This window comes from Sarcophilus harrisii, chromosome 4, assembly GCF_902635505.1.
Source record: "Sarcophilus harrisii chromosome 4, mSarHar1.11, whole genome shotgun sequence".
NCBI classification, from domain to species: domain Eukaryota; kingdom Metazoa; phylum Chordata; class Mammalia; order Dasyuromorphia; family Dasyuridae; genus Sarcophilus; species Sarcophilus harrisii.
Genome location: NC_045429.1, coordinates 59,214,425 through 59,224,698, shown reverse-complemented (window position 1 = coordinate 59,224,698; position 10,274 = coordinate 59,214,425). Strand labels below are relative to the sequence as shown.

General features: G+C 36.1%; 1 pseudogene; it reads left to right on the top strand.

Annotated features, from left to right (window-relative positions):
- The first annotated feature begins 2,169 nt into the window (after positions 1-2,169).
- Positions 2,170-6,436, top strand: LOC100924484 (annotated as a pseudogene).
- The last annotated feature ends 3,838 nt before the right edge of the window (positions 6,437-10,274 follow it).

Below are 10,274 nucleotides of genomic sequence, written 5' to 3'. Positions count from 1 at the left end.
TTTTAAGGATTTCTTTTCTTCAGTGATTTTTTGAGGTTTTTTTGAACTTCTTTTACTATTTGGCCAATTCTAATTTTTCTTTTATTTTAAAGATTTTTTTTAATTAAAGCTTTTTATTTGCAAAATATATGCATAGATAATTTTCAACATTCACCTTTGCAAAACCTTGTATTCCAACCAATTCTATTTTTAAAGCATTATTTTCCTCAGTATTTGTTATGCCTCTTTTCCAAAGCTATTAATTTTCTTTTCATATTTTTCTTACATCACTCTCATTCTCTCCTTCCTCCCCCTCAGATTTTTCTCTACAAGTCTTATCTCTTTCTTTAACTCTTCTAGGAATTCTTGTTGGACTTCGGTCCAATTATCATTTGTCTTTGAGGCTTCGTTTATAGCTATTTTCATATTATTGTCTTCTAAGTTTTTGTCATGGTCTTCTCTGCCACTGTAGTAGGTTTTTTTTAATGGTCAAATTAATTTTGTTATTGTTTGTTTTTTTTACTTTGAATTTATGTTAAAGTTGAGTTTTGCTTAACTGGGGATGGGGAGGCACTATCCCAAGAGTTAGATCTTTTTGTGTTTGTTTGTTTGTTTGTTTTTTCCAGAACTAATTCTGAGAGTATGAAACTTTTTGGTGCTTCCAAAGGAAAAATATCCCAGGACAAATACATGGTCTGTATTCTGCTATCTACCCAAATGGCAAGCAAGGTTCTCTACAGCCATAAACACTAGCACTCCTCTTCACTTTGGAACTCTGACTAAGGCCTCTGCTTCTTTGTAACCAAGTACCAATATCCTGGAACTGTGACCTAGAAACATGTATGGACAATAAATTTGCAGTTAATGCCAGCAAAGGGTCTTCTGCAAATTCTTTGTGACAAGTTGTCTGAAGTCTTTTTTTTTTTTTTTTTAAATAGCCTTTTATTTACAGATTATATGCATGGGTAACTTTACAGCATTAACAATTGCCAAACCACAAGAGTCTTGTTCCAATTTTTCACCTCTTAACCCCCACCCCCTCCCCTAGATGGCAGGATGACCAGTAGATGTTAAATACATTAAAATATAAATTAGATACACAATAAGTATACATGACCAAAACGTTTTTGCTGTACAAAAAGAATCAGACTCTGAAATATTGTACAATTAGCTTGTGAAGGAAATCAAAAATGCAGGTACGCATAAGTATAGGGGTTGGGAATTCTATGTAATGGTTTTTAGTCATCTCCCAGAGTTCTTTCTCTGGGCATAGCTGGTTCAGTTCATTACTGCTCCATTGGAAATGATTTGGTTGATCTCATTGCTGAGGATGGCCAGGTCCATCAGAACTGGTCATCATATAGTATTGTTGTTGAAGTATATAATGATCTCCTGGCCCTGCTCATTTCACTCAGCATCAGTTCGTGTAAGTCTCTCCAGGCCTTTCTGAAATCATCCTGTTGGTCATTTCTTACAGAACAGTAATATTCCATAATTTTCATATACCACAATTTATTCAGCCATTCTCCAACTGATGGACATCCATTCAGTTTCCAGTTTCTAGCCACTACAAAAAGGGCTGCCACAAACATTCGTGCACATACAGGTCCCTTTCCCTTCTTTATAATCTCTTTGGGATATAATCCCAGTAGTAACACTGCTGGATCAAAGGGTATGCACAGTTTGATAACTTTTTGAGCATAGTTCCAAACTACTCTCCAAAATGGTTGGATTCGTTCACAACTCCACCAACAATGCATCAATGTCCCAGTTTTCCCACATCCCCTCCAACAATCATCATTATTTTTTTCCTGTCATCTTAGCCAATCTGACAGGTGTGTAGTGGTATCTTAGAGTTGTCTTAATTTGCATTTCTCTGATTAATAATGACTTGGAGCATCTTTTCATATGACTAGAAATAGTTTCAATTTCTTCATCTGAGAATTGTCTGTTCATATCCTTTGACCATTTTTTCAATTGGAGAATGGCTTGATTTTTTATAAATTAGAGTTAATTCTCTATATATTTTGGAAATGAGGCCTTTATCAGAACCTTTGACTGTAAAAATATTTTCCCAGTTTATTGCTTTCCTTCTAATCTTGTCTGCATTAGTTTTGTTTGTACAAAAACTTTTCAGTTTGGTATAATCGAAACTTTCTATTTTGTGATCAGTAATGATCTCTAGTTCTGCTTTGGTCATAAAGTCCTTCCCCTTCCACAGGTCTGAGAGGTAATGTCTGAAGTCTTACAGTCTCTAGATGAAAGCTTCCCAAACAGCTTCTGCTTCTGTGGCCACTGTTGTTGCTATTGCACATGTGGGCTTTCAACTGCCCTCCACCAGGTGCCACAGACTTCTCCTGATGACCTCTTAAATTTTCTTAGGTTGTAAAAATGTTTCATCCCATCTTTTTGTTGGCTCTGCCATTTAAAAAAATTGATTTTAGAGGTTATTTTAAATTTATTTAGAGGGGAACGTTGTGATTGCCCCTAATCTACTATATTGGATCTTCCTGAGAACATTTGGAAAATCCTGCTGATTGCATTAAATATTTCCCTTTATTCCCCCTTGACTCATCAACCTTTTCCTTGTTCTCCTTCCCTTTTCTATGAAATGCTTTACTTATCTAGCCTAACTTGCTACAAAATGTCACTGATTGGTTATTTAATCTAAGCAGGCCTGAAAGGGAAAAAAAAAAAAAACCAAAATGTGTATCTTAAAAAGCTAAGCTGTGATGAGTAAGCAGTTCTTTTTAGCATACTAATAAATTTCTTTGTTCTCAGTTTGGCCTTATGTCTTTGACCCAGAGTCATGGGTCTCTTGCTAATTTCTGATGATGGATATACTATTCCTAAAAGGTTCCATTCTTCTCAGTCAAGAGAATTCCCTGTCAGTGATTAAAATGTGCAGATATTGTGTCTTAGTTTATATTCTGCACTATCCTGATTTATCTTGAATAACCTCAACTCAATCTTAACCATGCTGACATGCCAATGATATTCTCTGGGTCTAAATGTGTCAGAATCAAGGTGTCCCCTTTTCTAATGACTAGCCACTTTCTAAGTAAACTTCAAACTCTCTCTGTTATATTCTAGATATGGGGAGTATTTGCCACTCAAATTCTCTAAGTTCAAACCTTTCTAAAAGTTGTAACAGAATTTTTGTTAATTATCTCTTATAAAATGACTGGGAGACAGGTTTTCATTGATGATATGTGACAAACACCAAAGTCCATTTCCCTGGCAATGGAAGTCATGGCTGGTGGTTTCTCAAGGACTGTTTTGAACCATGGCTTTGGGACTAAGGTGCTTTTGTTGGGTGCAGCAGGGGTTTTGCAATTATCTTTCAGTCTTGACAAGGCTTGTTTCAGAAGACAGGCTGAGGAGTATGAGTATAACCAACTGTGCCAATCTGACATTTTGCTACCAAGAGAGCCAATGCCAAAGATAAAGGACATTACCAATCTTGAGTCAACATTAATGCATCCTTGGTAGAGCACATAATCCATCTGGAACAGGAAGACATGGAAATGAAGTCTGTGGTTTTAGAAGCCCTTGGGATAATTTCTACAAAAATCTCAATGTAAGGTCCTTTCCTGGATCCCTGGATCACATACCTGTAACAATTGGTGATGGAAAGTTTGCTTTAAATGAGATCAGCCAAATCTCCCTGAAATTTCCTCAGCTGAATATAGTAAACACCACCAATTTCCTAGATTATACAGCTGCAGCTATCAAGGCCATAAGAGAAAATGGAATTAATCTGAACCCTGAAGTTGATGGGTCAATTCTTGAAGTTACCAGGAATACAGAACAGTTTTTATGTTGTATTCTCCATTAAAAAGTGAATTCATTGAAAGAATAGTTTGTTTGTTTGTTTGCTTTTTGTTTGTTTTGACTTTTCTTTATATTCCCAGGATTTTTCACAGTGGCACATAGTAGGCCTCTTGGAATCTTTACTAAAGTGTTAAAACATTTCTTTACAAAGTGTTAAAGACATTGGAGTTAATTTAATCTTAGAGTTATTTTGGGCCAAAACTTGAAACAAGATACTAAGTGGAACTGATTGAACAATGCTTGTGTTCACACCTTTAGAGAGCTCCTAAGTATCTAAGTACTCAATGGAGTTCACATGAGAATTCAGGGCTGGCTTAGTCTGAATTCACACCTCCCTTGAAATTCTTAGGACCAGAGAGCACTCTGGGAGATAACCCATAATCCCTGTCTCGAGAAGGAGGAGTTAACCTTTGGGAGATGATGTATACGGAGGAAGCTCTTGGAGCTAGGAAGAATTTCTCTGGAACATCAACAGGGCTCTGAGACAGAACACTCTGGAAGAAAAGACTACTCGCCACAGACTGGAGATTGAGAAGCTACGAGTCGGAGCTGACTGGAGGCTGAAGAAAGCAAAGGCAGAAGCCAAAGACAAAGCTGCAAGAACTCTTGGAGCCAGGCAGAGATAGGCCTCAACTAACTGGGCTAAATTTGTAAAGAGAAATAAACGTTTGCATTTTTAGCAGCTGGCTGCGATTTTGGATTAATTATTGATTGTAACTGAGACTAAGGCTGCCTCCAGGAAAACCTTCACATAGGCCCTTAAAAAATACTTAATTAACTAACTGATAAGTTTCAAGTTTACAAAACAGAACATAAACAAAGCTAAGGATATCCTGAGAAAAGTGTGGACTAATGCAATGAATAAACTGAATAAATATAAGGATACAATAGTTAAAGATAAATTAAAAGAATAGAAAAATAGCTATGAACCAGAAAAATGGCAGATGATACATTAATTGAGATGGACGAGCACTTAGCATAGAAAGTGAAGGAACTCTTGGAGTAAGAAAAAACCTCTCACTGAGGCCAGCTGTGAGGGAGCAGTTTACGGAAGCAACAATGCCTTAGGCAGTAGTTTAGTGCCAAAGCTTTGGAGCATTGCAGAATACAGTCAACTGCATTCTTCCCTCCTGTGCTTTTTAATTTATTTTTATTTTTTAGAGGTGTCTTTTTTCAAGACAAAAAGATTATCTCCTGTCTCCCACCACAGCATCAACATGTACGGGATTGGACTATTATAACTCTTAGCTGAACTTCATGTAGATTGTTTCCTGCTGGGACTATCTGAAGGGATAGCCTCCATTAAGTAAATACTTTTAATTGTGAAGTATATGACTGCCAGGCTCAGCTTCCTTCATTTGAGCTTTCTGAAGGAGCAGGAATATTAGTAAATTATGACCATCTCTTTAGTTTTTTTATTAAGTACTACCTCAAGAAATATTTAGTGTGAACTTTTTTCTCCCTTTTGAATGAGAAAGTGTGTATATTTCATATTACTAATTGCTCCTGGGGTTGAACATGTTTGCTATTGAGGAATTTTACTTGTAATTCATATTCTGAAGCTAGACTTCAATTTTAAATACCTCTGTATTATGCCCGTAGTTGATTTTCATTAAAGAATTAATTCTAAACAAAATGAGGCAAAATAACCAATAAGGATAAAAAATGACAGGAAAATGATTGTCAATTTTATTCTACTATGCAACACAGTGGTTCATTCTATATCTTCAATCTTCACTTTCATTTTTGTATAGAATCCTGAGTCTGTGTGGAATAATCCAATAAGTGATCTGTTTCCAGAGTCAAGCATGACATTTTTTTCTGGGTCCCTTTTCTTTTCTCAGTGCCATCTTACAGATGTACAGATAGAAATCACTTTCTGCAACACCAAATTAGCATTCTTATCACAACTACATCCAGCCTGAGTATGATCTAGGTGTAAAAAGAGGTAGATCTGCATTTCTGGTTGTTTGCTAGTGGCATTCTTTATTTTACCTACCTCTTTAGCTTCCATTGCTAATGCTCACCTTTCCAGTTAACATTGTTTTATCCTTGTTTCTATTTCTTACCAGATTTTCTGTGAATATGTTCAGTTGTCTCCATATCTGTAGGTCAGCTCACTTGCTTAGTTTCTATGGTTAATGCTTTGAAAGTCATTTCTAAGGTTGATAGGGATGAGTTTTTCAGAGAAAGTTAATTTTTTACGCTCTCTAAAAATACTTGAATGTTTTCATGGGGTCTACCATTTTTTCACAGTACAATGGCTATGTATTTGCTATAGCGCTATTGAGGTCTATACTCCAATAAAGCCAATTCTATAGGTTTTCCGGTCTTTGATCAACCAAAGCAACCAAAGTTACTACTCTATTAAGTCCAACATAGCCCCCTGGAGGCTTCAGGTTTTAGCCCTTTACACTACTCCTCTTCTTATCAGTCTTAGTAGGTGGCTGTCCATCCTCATGAAGAAATAGGATACTAATTTATCACTGTTCTGAATGGTATCACCAAACTCAAATAAATTCTATCCCAGACATTAGGCCTGTGCCATAGAACTGCTCAAGCTTTTGTAAGCGGCTCTTGTGTCCTGCTTTCTAGAACCCCCAAGTTGGGCTGAGAAAATGTACCATTGCTTTTTAGAGCCCCCACACCTTCCTATATATACCTTCCTAGTGGAGAAGTGATGAGGTGGGACTCCTGAAGATGGGGAAAAACTGGAATCTGTTTATTTCAAGGACTTTTCCCTTTATATAATGTAACAAAAACAATACTGTGCACGTACGACCACATAAACAACTTGCTATTGTACATAGTTTGTCATCTGGTATCACTCTTCCACCTGGTATCACTCTGCTTCAATTTCAACACAGACATTGTTAGCAGGTTTCCTCTGAGCTGAAGAGTCTTATACCTTACCCAGAGTTTCCCCACTGATTATGACCCTCACAGGGTTCCTCAAACTTTTTAAATAGGGGGCCAGTTCGCTGTCCCTCAGACTGTTGGAGGGCCGGACTATAGTAAAAACAAAAACTTTGTTTTGTGGGCCTTTAAATAAAGAAACTTCATAGCCCTGGGTGAGGGGGATAATCGTTCTCAGCTGCTGCATCTGGCCCTAGGGCCATAGTTTGAGGACCCTTGTCAATCTCTAATAGGTGATTCCAACAATTTATTCTTTAGCATTCATTGGAGTTCAAATGTGGGCCCTGGTAATTTCCATCAAATAATTTAGTTATTTTCTATTACACATTTAACCACTACTGTTACTCTTAGAACGACAAAGATCCATTCTTGAGATAGTTCTTATCTCAATTTGCCTGTAATTGTTGTCTATAATGAGGTATTTGTCTTAGAGCAGCCCCAGATGAAATTTCTTTTTTTTTTCTTCAATTTATTTATCTGCAAAGCATATGCATGGGTAATTTTTCTAACATTGACCCTTGCAAAACCTTTTGTTCCAAATTTTCCCTACCTTCCTCCCACCCCTTTCCCTAGCTGGCAAGTAGTCCAATACATATTAAATATGTTGAAATACATGTTAAATCCAATATATGTATACATATTTATACAATTATCTTGCCGCACAAGAAAAATTAAATATAGAAGGAAGGAACAGAAAAACTGAGAAAGAAAATAAAATGCAAGCAAATAACAACAGAGAGTGAGAATGCTGTATTGTGTTCCACACTTTATTCCCACTCTCTCTGGGTGTAGATGGCTCTCTTCGTCACTGAACAAATGGAACTGGTTTGAATCTTCTCTTTCTTGAAGAGAGTCTCGTCCATCAGAATTGATCATCGCATAATCTTGTTGCCTTGTACGATAATCTCGGTTCTACTCATTTTATTTAGTATCAGCTCTTAAAAGTCTCTCCAGGCCTGTCTGAAATCATCCTGCTAATCATTTCTTACGGAACAATAATATTCCATAACATTCATGTGCCATAACTTATTTAGCCATTTTCCAACTGATGGGCATCCTTCAGTTTCCAGTTTCTTGCCACTACAAAGAGGGCTGCCACAAACAATTTTGCACATGTGGGTCCCTTTCCCTCTTTTAAGATCTCTTTGGGATATAAGCCCGGTAGAAATACTACTGGATCAAAGGGTATGTACAGTTTGATAACTTTTTGAGCATAGTTCCAAACTGCTCTCCAGAATGGTTGGATCCATTCACAGTTCCATAAACAATGTATCAGTGTCCCAGTTTTCTCACATGCCCTCCAACATTTGCCATTATCTTTTTCTGTCATTTTAGACAATCTGACAGGTGTGTAGTGGCATCTCAGAGTTGTCTTAATTTGCATTTCTTTGATCAGTAGTGATTTGGAGCACCTTGTCATGTGACTACATATAGTTTTAATTTCTTCATGTGAAAACTGTTCATGTCCTTTGACCAGATGAAATTTTTTTGTGTTACCCAGATCTAGCTCCCACAAGGTATGTTTAGAACTAACCCCCTTTTTATCTCCACTTTCTGTCTTCCCTAATTTCCTTCATGTTTTAGTTTGAGTGCCACTTTCTGTAAGAAATATTTCCTAGTTCTTAATCTTAGTGTCTTCCCTCTGAAATCACTCTTATTTATTATGTTCACATCTTGTTTGTACCTAATTGTTTTTATGTTGTATTCTCCATTAAAAAATGAATTCATTAAGATAAGGGTTTGTTTTTGTTTTTTTGTTTTGGCTTTTCTTTGTGTTCCCAGCATTTATCATGGTGGCACATAGTAGGCGCTTAATAAATACTTAATTAACTGACAGACTGATAAATTTCCTAAGGACAGATTTGAGATTAGACTTGGGGTTTTTACAGATACTCAAGCTATAAAGCCAAATGGCCATCTTGGCCAAATGATGGATACTTGAGAGTCATGTTGTCTGTACCATTAAACTCATCCCTTATGATGGGGATAAGGGAAATACCTAAGGGATAATTATTTATCTTAGTATGGCTAAGATTGGAATCTATGAAGAATGCTCTTTCCACCAGAATTTTAAAGATGGGGGCCAAAGAAGAAAGTGAGCTCTTCTTCCTTTCACTTTAGCTTTCTACTTAAAACTTCTAAACCTTGCCAGATAGCACAGCTTGCTGATTACATATCCACAGGGTGTTCCAAAAGTCTGTGTGTAGTTTTAAGCTTGTAGTTGGAATACCTATCGAATAATTATTGTTGATGATACTGCCCAGATAGGCCCTGCAATATAAATTCTAATTTATCTTGCAATTAAAACTAAACATAACATTTTCTAACATTTATTATTTGAGGAGGGGATCCAATTTTATTTTGAGCTTAAGTACTTTTATGCTTAGCTTAAAAAATTTTTATAATGGTGTTTAGGCTTCTAAATTCTATTTCCTAGACATCTTCCTTAGGATTATAAAAATAGGGTCCTTGGGGACAGTTATATTGTGAATTAGTTCTAGTTGAACAATCAAATTCAGTTACATAGTCTGTCTCAAAGGGATAAAACCTTGGATAAATTAAATAACACTATGAACTTTCTTCCTGAACAACATTAGTTTGAAGTGAAAACAAAGAAAAGTATGTATCAAGAGCAACCTGGAAGGAGAAATGTGGCTCCCAAAGAGCAGCATAAGTTAGGGCAGCATAGGAAAGAATATAAGACAAATTTTCCTTCCTTGATTTTGGTGGTTAATAAATGTTTATTGATTGATTAATGGATGGAATTTATCTGGTCTTCTCTATATTAGCATATAATTTTGGACACTGGTTAGTAAAACCATTATTTGCCTAATTCTGATATGACACTATCTCATTCTTAAATTGTGGTTATCATCTTGAGGAAGCTTTTGTCTAGGAACAAAAGTAGCTAATATTTATATAGTGCTTTATGGTCTACATGCCATCTAACTTATAGTATTTCACTTAGCATCAGCATTCTATGACGTATGTCAATTGTTCAGTTATTTTCAGTTGTGTGTGACCTTTTGTGATCCCCATTTGAGTTTTCTTGGCAAAGATGCTAGAGTAGTTTCCCTTTTCTTCTCCAGTTCATTTTTACAAATGAGGAAACTGAGACAAACCCTGAGGTGAAATGACTTGTCTGAGGTCACATAGCTAGTAAATGTCTGAGGCAAGGAAGATAAATATTTCTGACTTTAAGGGGGTTGAGCACTCTTACTCATTTCACCACCTAAATTCTCAGGTAGGATAGATCAGGGCTCCTTAAACTTTTTTTCCACTTGCAAACCTTTTTTGTCCAAGAAAATTTTATATGACCTCTGGTATATAGGAGTATAAAAATCAGTATACATATCAAACATTTACTGATAATAAATCATAATTTCACAATCCTTACATTAAGTTACATGACCTCATATGGGGTTGAAACCCACAAATTAAAAAGCTTTTGTTTATCTATTATCATACCCCCCTATTTATAGATGAGGTAACTACAGACTCAGGGAAGAGTTGAAATGGTGAAAGACAATTTTGCCTAATAATAA